We start from the raw sequence: 6,266 nt of genomic DNA on the forward strand, positions 1-6,266 counted from the left end.
AACAAAAACTTCTAATATAAAAATGGAATTTATTTCAAAGAGCATTTGTTGTGTGACCTGAACTAATTAAAATGGAATTAACAATCAGTAATTTAGAAAACAAAGTACTGTACTATAGCATAAATGATCCTTAATGAACAAAAGTTTGGCTTATTAAATTTTGACACTAAAGCTTCTTCATGTTTTCTATTGTGACCTGTCGGGCCCTCCCCAAAGAAATATTTACAATTGTTTCGTACCTAGTGACAATAATCTCACCTCTCATGTTTTGCAAGTCCTATCAAATTCAAAACAACAAATAAAAAAGATCCATTAAGCCCATCCTAGGAGACAGGATGCAGTGCGTGGATAGAGATGACAAAAACAGCTATTGCTCCTGCTTTCATGGAGTTTCCAGCCTGGGAGAGGAGGAGAGCACATCTGAAGAAGCAAGCACACTGACAACAGGAAGAAGAGCATCTGCTGAGCAACAGGATGAAAGGAAACAGGAAATTGTAGAAAAGTAGGTGCACAATTCTAAATAACATCATTTTCTGGGCTCATTTAGCTTAAAGTCACACTGCCCTATACATGTCAGGAGTTTCTGAGTACATCTTTCCAATGAAGTACTTTCTAGTGTTTGGTGTTCAAAACGGACTTGGCCTTTGAGAAAATACTCAATAAGCTCTACCAGCAAAGGCAGAAGAATATGAGCATGTTATGGACATCTCTAACAGGGACCTCATCTTGAGGCAATCTCTTTGTAATGATAGAGGTTAAAGGATATTTCGTTATGTCTGGGGAGTGGTGAGGGATCCCACAATGTCAGGTTACTAGAAGGCATGTCCTGTGAGGGAGCTCAAAACAAAGGAAGATGTACGAGGTACAATAAATTGACCCCTAAATGAGCCTCACCTGGCAACTCAGGTACCAACTCTCATATCACACTGTACCTATTCCATTGCTTAAAGCTAGTCACAGTCACATCCAACTTCAAGGGGTGAGAAAATACAACACTACCTTATTCCCAGGAAGAGAAGAATCAGAAATATTGGTTAACATCAGTACTTTGCCAGATAATTCCAAATACTAGTACAGTGTGGCTATGGATAAAAATCCTTGCGTAATGGTGGAATTAGACTGGTGCTGTGATAGTTAATAAATAAAGTGCTGTGTACTCTATTGCCCAGCAGTTCTTCTAGGTATGATTTTCAAACAAGTCCCACACATGGCACCATAAAGACACACGGTCCCTCCAGACATACCTATTGCAAACTTGAAAGCATAGTGACAAAGAAAAAAAATAGTAGTAATATATGGCACAATATGACTTTTGTTCAAAATAACAATAATCATTTTAAAAACATAGTTGCAAGATCAAAAGGATATGCATTAAATGTATTAGAATTATTAACTAAGAAGAGAAGGGGAAATGGAAGTGAGAAAGGAAGATAAAAAAGTATTTAAAGAAATGAATACATTTGAGAGAGACTTTGTACAGGCCAGTGCTAGAAGTGATTAGATCAATGATGTGGACCTAAGATTTAACAAAACAAATAAAACAACTCAACTGTGAAACAAATCTCAAGCCAGACATCATTGTTTTAGGGTTCCCCATTCAATTGTAAGATACCTTTTGGCCTTGGCACAATAAATACATGGGCAGCTCTCAATGAATCCCTGCAAGAGCAGCAGTAAAGATTTTAGTACTCCAACGAGCAGCCGGGACTACCAGCAGGACCCTAGTGGACCAGAACAAGTGGAGTGGCAGCATCTGGCATGGGCTGGGACTAAGGAGAGGGGAGAAGGCAGAGCCCATTTTCTGCTACAGGGGCAATGACATAACGGTGTTGCCCTCTGGCAAAAATGTTGGAGAGCAAGGTCAGGGTCCATTCACCCAGTGAAGCGTCTCAGTAGTAGAAGAAAACTGAACTTTCCATTGGGATTAAGGAGGAATGCAGCTTACACCGGAGCAGTCTGAATACTGTGTTAGATGCCTACAGATAATTGGCAAAAACTACAGGAATGGAGGCAGGACATAAGCAGAGAGGGGTAAAGGAGCCTGTGAAACTCAAGTATCTCTAATATCATTGGCTTGATGGGATTTGGGTTACAAATGGTTTTTTAAAAAGTTGGTATATAATTATATAAGTTCTTTGGTTTATCTCTCCTCATCCTTCGCTCACATTGAGGTATGTTAGTCTGTTTCATGCCTCCATGTTTTAGGTCTTATTTTGTTGGTCAATTCATTTTGTTCATGGGATTCCATAAATAAGTGAGATCATGTGATAGTTGTCTTTCTCTTATTGGCTTATTTCACTTAGCTGAATAGTCTCCAGGTCTATTCATGCTGTCCCAAAGCGGGTGAAGACCTGGGGTTGGGGAGGAGGGGTTGGGTGGAGAGGAGTAAAGAGGGAGAAATGGAAAACATCTGTAATACTATCAAATATATATCCTATCTAATAAAGAGGGAATATGCTAATTGACCCTCACACCATCGTAAAGATGGTGGTGCCCACAGCCAATAAAGAGGGAATATGCTAATTGACTACCCCACTCTCAAAGATGGCCGTGCCCCCAGCCACAAGATGGCCAGCAGGAGGGGCAGTTGGGGGCGACCAGGCCGGCAGGGGAGCAGTTAGGGGGTAATCAGGCTAGCAGGCAGAAGTGGTTAGGGGCAATCAGGCAGGCAGGCAGGTGAGCGATTGGGAGCCAACAGTCCCAGATTGTGAGAGGGATGTCTGACTGCCAGTTTAGGCCCAATCCCTGTGGGCCTAAAGCAGCAGTAGAACATCCCTGGAGGGTTTCCAAATTGGAGAGGGTGCAGGCTGGATTGAAGGACACCCTCCCCAGTGCACAAATTTTGTGCACCGGGCCTCTAGTGTATATGTAATAAAAAATGTTAGTATATAACATTTGGGGGTAACTGGAAAACACCCAAAACTTAAAATTCCTCATTTTATGATGATGTTCTGAGTATAAATGAGGCATTACTGCAATTGAGTAAATGTTGCAGCTATTTTATCCTAATCTTTTCAATGAGATGTGAAAATGTGGCCATTATATAAGAAAATAAAAATAAAAAGTAAAAAACAACAAAACCCTACCAATTAGTTTGTAGGAGATTACACAATGAAGATCACACAATGGGAGAGGAAGGGTTGAGTCTTTTTATGAGAATACAAATATATGCAAACTGGGTGTCTGTCTCCAGATTAGCACTTCAGAAAGAAAAGAGGGAAAGGCAACATCAAGTAACACTCTAAGGAAAAAAATCGTATTAATCCATTCAATATGTCAAAGAGAATTAAGAGGGGATCTCAAAATCACACTGAGGCTGAAATCTTCAGTTATAGGAACAATAGGTCCATCATCAATACTAAGATGGAAGAGAGGATGCTCGGAGAAAACTATTATAATTTCACTTTTTGAAAATATCATCTGTATCTGAGGCTCAGGACATCCATAAATAGAGGAGATAATTGAAAGCACAAGAGATGTCAAAGGGAAAGATATTACTTTGAAATGATAAGCTTTATTTCTTGGATACTTTCTGCTGCAACAGATTCTGATATTAGAATGTTGTGGGGAAATGTTTCCAATTTGCTAAATATATAATTACACATGTCATTAAATATGTAATATACTCTCTGCAAATTCAGTATTACAAGCTCTAATTTGTGTAGAAGAGCAGTGGAGAAATGGAAGGAGAGTGAAATATGGAGCAGAGGACAGATTTCATTCACCATAGGCCAGCCATTGGATGTTCTTTGGCAAAGAACTTTGCCTCTGACCTTCAATTTCCTGGGCCATAACATGGAAATTATAATACTTACTATATCTTCTGGAGTTGTTAACTACTCAAATTAAATCATATTTTAAAATGCTTTCTTAGAAATGTACTATAAAGCATTACTTATTATTGTAAAATGTCCTTACATTATTTCTTTTCCTAGTCACTGTATTTAGTGGGACAAGCAAATCCTAGGAATGTCCATTTCATAGCCCAGAGAACAGTCAATAAGCCTAATCAACATTCCTATAGCTGTTATAGAAATTGTTCCTGTTAAAGAGACCACTGGAAAGAAGAGACAGGTAAAGTAAGTAAATGTGTTTATACCAGGCATCGATAGGTGAAATGTCCTGATTCTTGAGACAAAATACAATCAGAAAGTGGAGATACAAGAATTTTTTTATAGAATCTGAGATATATTTAATTTTCAACTTTTCACATTAAACTTTAAAGTTATTGACTCTTCAACTTGATGTACATTTCAATAGATTTTGTATATTCTTGATATGGAGGAAGCCATCATATTTTACAAATGCATATGTTTACATTGTTTCTCTTTTTTTAATGAGGCCATTTGTTAAGTAATTACTCTCCCCTGGAATGAAAATCAGCAGAACTAGTGGTTTTGTGACAGCCACAAATGACAAAATTAACTAAATGGCCAATCTAGCAGATCGTATAAAAATTAATAATAATAATAGCAATTTAATGAAAGCTAGATGAATTGGAAAACATATTGATGACATATTTTAAGTAAAACAAGATGTGATTGAGACACCTTGATCCACTGCATTTCACTCACATGAAATTTTCATTATGACCACAAGGTCCTGTTGGGTCTCATCTCTCTGTACTTCCCCAGTTCTCACCACACATCAGTATCACGTTTCCACTCTTCACTGCAGCCATAACAGCCTCACTCAGTCTGCTTTGTGCACTGTACTCTCTTGTTTTTCAGGCATTTCAAGCCCACCCTGTCTGCCTTGTTCTTCCTCCCATGCTTCACTTCACAAACTCTGACTCACTCTCCTCATCTTATATCAAGGTCACTTTCTCATTGAAGTTATCGCTGCCCTCCAAACCTGTTCAGATACTTCCCTCCTTTCATGGTATTCATATGTTTCTTCCAGGCACTTATTTTTGTGCTTATTAATGTCTGCCTTGCCTCCAAAATAAATTATTATTAGAGACTATACATATATATATATACATATATATATATAATTATTTTATCACTAATACCTTGCATATCATAGGCCATCTATATCTATTTATATAAAAGCCAAGCGACCGGAATAACCCGAACAACCAGTCGCTATGACATGCAATGTGGTGGGTCAACCAGCCCAATGCGGGCAGGGCCAGCCAGCCAACCTTCCATGGCCCCTCCCCCCAGCTGGATCGGCCCCATCAGGGTGGGCAGGCAGGCCGGACCCTACCCATGTAAGAATTCATGCACTGGGCCTCTTGTTTATTAAATAAAGGACGTAATATTTAGCCTCCAAATGGCAGAGATTCATATAATTCTCAACTTATAAATAAATTTCTTCATCCATTACCACTAGTAAACCCAAATGCTAAAAATCATTACATAATGTTTTTGTTGGCCATGTTAAACTAGTTATACAAAATCCACAGCAGAAGTAAAATGACAAAGTTTATGTTTAAGGGAACAGTTTAACTCAAATTATAGAGCATATAAGGACAGGCTTCTCCATTCTCTGTTAATTTTCATTCCCATCTTTGTTACCTGTGGTGGGTGACTATTCCTGTACATAAGCTGAGGACAAAGTTGTGCAAGTAACTGTTTCAGCGCTGTGTGTGTGTGTGTGTGTGTGTGTGTGTGTGTGACATTTGCTCAATCAATCACCTGAATAAAGCTCTTGCAACAATTTCTAAAAATAATTTGTACTTTCATTTGTATGAAACTCAGAAATTCCCAAAGCAGTTAGCACATAAAAACGAATCAATTTCTGTTTTCCCTTTCAAGATCTGCTCTTGAGTTTTATTATACTGTGGAGCTGTTGTGGTCAGAGTAAAGTAAGATGCCCACTTTATGGGTGGGCCCTAGTTTTCAGGCCATACCACCCACACTGGTACAGTTCTCTTTTACAGAAAAGAATGATAACGATACAACTCTAGAGCCATGTTTAAATGTGATTAATCATTATGACTGTATAAGGAAGAGAGTCTTTGTAGAACTATGGAGTTATTTATTTATGTATTTATTTTTTAAAGTTTTTTTTAAATTGATATTTAGAGAGAGGGGAAAGGACAGGGAAATAGAAACATTGATGTGAGAGAGAAACATCAATGGCTGCCTCCTGCATGCCCCCTACCAGGGATGGAGCTAGAAACCCAGGCTTGTGCCCTGACTAGAAAATTAACTGGCAACCTGTCAATGCATGGGACGATGCCCCCAAATCTGAGCCTCACTGGCCAGGGCTCTGGCATTTTTTAAAATATCATATGTGAAACGAAATTGAGAAACACT

The 6,266-nt window shown here is 38.6% G+C and overlaps 1 pseudogene; it reads left to right on the forward strand.

Annotated features, from left to right (window-relative positions):
- The first annotated feature begins 335 nt into the window (after positions 1-335).
- LOC102441470 overlaps positions 336-6,266 on the forward strand; it is a 37,255-nt pseudogene continuing 31,324 nt past the window's right edge.

The sequence above is a fragment of the Myotis lucifugus genome, unplaced genomic scaffold, assembly GCF_000147115.1.
Source record: "Myotis lucifugus unplaced genomic scaffold, Myoluc2.0 scaffold_9, whole genome shotgun sequence".
Taxonomy (NCBI): domain Eukaryota; kingdom Metazoa; phylum Chordata; class Mammalia; order Chiroptera; family Vespertilionidae; genus Myotis; species Myotis lucifugus.